General features: G+C 20.0%; 1 long non-coding RNA gene across 1 annotated transcript; it reads left to right on the top strand.

Annotated features, from left to right (window-relative positions):
* The first annotated feature begins 158 nt into the window (after positions 1–158).
* Positions 159–812, top strand: LOC111533006. The gene is made up of 3 exons (XR_002728714.2): positions 159–292; positions 421–468; positions 682–812. It is a non-coding gene; the product is annotated as an uncharacterized LOC111533006 (long non-coding RNA).
* Positions 813–1362: the final 550 nt, after the last annotated feature.

A 1362-nucleotide genomic window follows, 5' to 3' on the forward strand; every position in this document is an offset into this window, starting at 1 on the left:
ATAAAAAGTAATAACAACAACATTCATGATTGTATAAAAGTCGAGTTACTCTTTATATACTGCCCATGTATAAATGGAGCAGATATATTTTTTTTTAATATACAAAAAATGGTTGTTCATATAATTGTCTACCTAGGAGTTTAAATTTATTTATTTATTTTTTTTTTTATAGAATGGATAGCAACATTTATACTGGAACAATTATTTATCTCATTATTTGGCTCCTTTCTTGTTTTATATTTTGTTTATTTTTCGCAAGAGATGGAAAACTTTCAAAAATTGATATGATTAAGTAAAACTAAAAGAAAAAAAATTTAATTTGACATATAATATATATATATATATATATGTTTATATACATATATTATTAATACCATTATTTATTTTATTTTATTTTTTATTTTATTTTTTTTTGTGCAGGTTAATTATTACATTAGTCACCCTGGCTGTATTTTGCTTATGGATATTGTAAGTTTATTGAATTTTTCTCCAAAAAGAAAAATACTATTATATACTTGTATATACATATATGTATGTACATAAAACATATATATGTTTATATGTAAACCAGATGACGTGTAATTATAGGCCACATAGCCTTTTCAATAATATACATATTACGTGATATGTATTTTCTTTTTATATGTTTTATTATTTGTTCCTTTTTTCATTTATTTTTAGCTGGTTGTGTGTATACGTGTCTCAACTAAACCCTATAGTTTTCCCGAAACGGAAGGAAGTAGAACATAAATAAAGAATAAATATTACATATGATGAAGAAAAAAAAATTCTTTTTATTATTCTAAATTTTAAATTCATGTTTTTTTTGAAGATTTATATACATATATATATATCCACGTTTGTCATATATGATATGTACACACATAATTAATATACATATACATTTTATACGTTTAGTTTTCATTTAATTATCAATTATATAAAAACACATGGATTATATAAACGTTTTTCTATACATACTTATGTAATGATAGTACCTATAACGTTTGCTGTTACTTTATATTTGTTTTCTTTACCCCCCACCTCCACCCTTTTTTCCCCCCTTTTTTTGTCACATTTTAAACAACACAATAAAAAATTAATAAATGAATAAATAAATAAAAAAATAAATAAATAAAAAAATAAATAAATAAAAAAATATTTAGCTAAATAAACACTTAATAAATAATTATTTGAAATAAAATTTTATTAAAAACCAAAAATTATTTTATTTTATTTTATTTTATTTTATTTTTTGTTCTATCAATTAAAATGACACATATAAAAATTTGTAAACTAAGGAAAAATAAAATATTCTAAAAATGTAAAACGTTATGTAAGCAGCATTTATTATTAAAAAAA

This window comes from Piliocolobus tephrosceles, unplaced genomic scaffold (genome assembly GCF_002776525.5).
Source record: "Piliocolobus tephrosceles isolate RC106 unplaced genomic scaffold, ASM277652v3 unscaffolded_11724, whole genome shotgun sequence".
Taxonomy (NCBI): Eukaryota; Metazoa; Chordata; class Mammalia; order Primates; family Cercopithecidae; genus Piliocolobus; species Piliocolobus tephrosceles.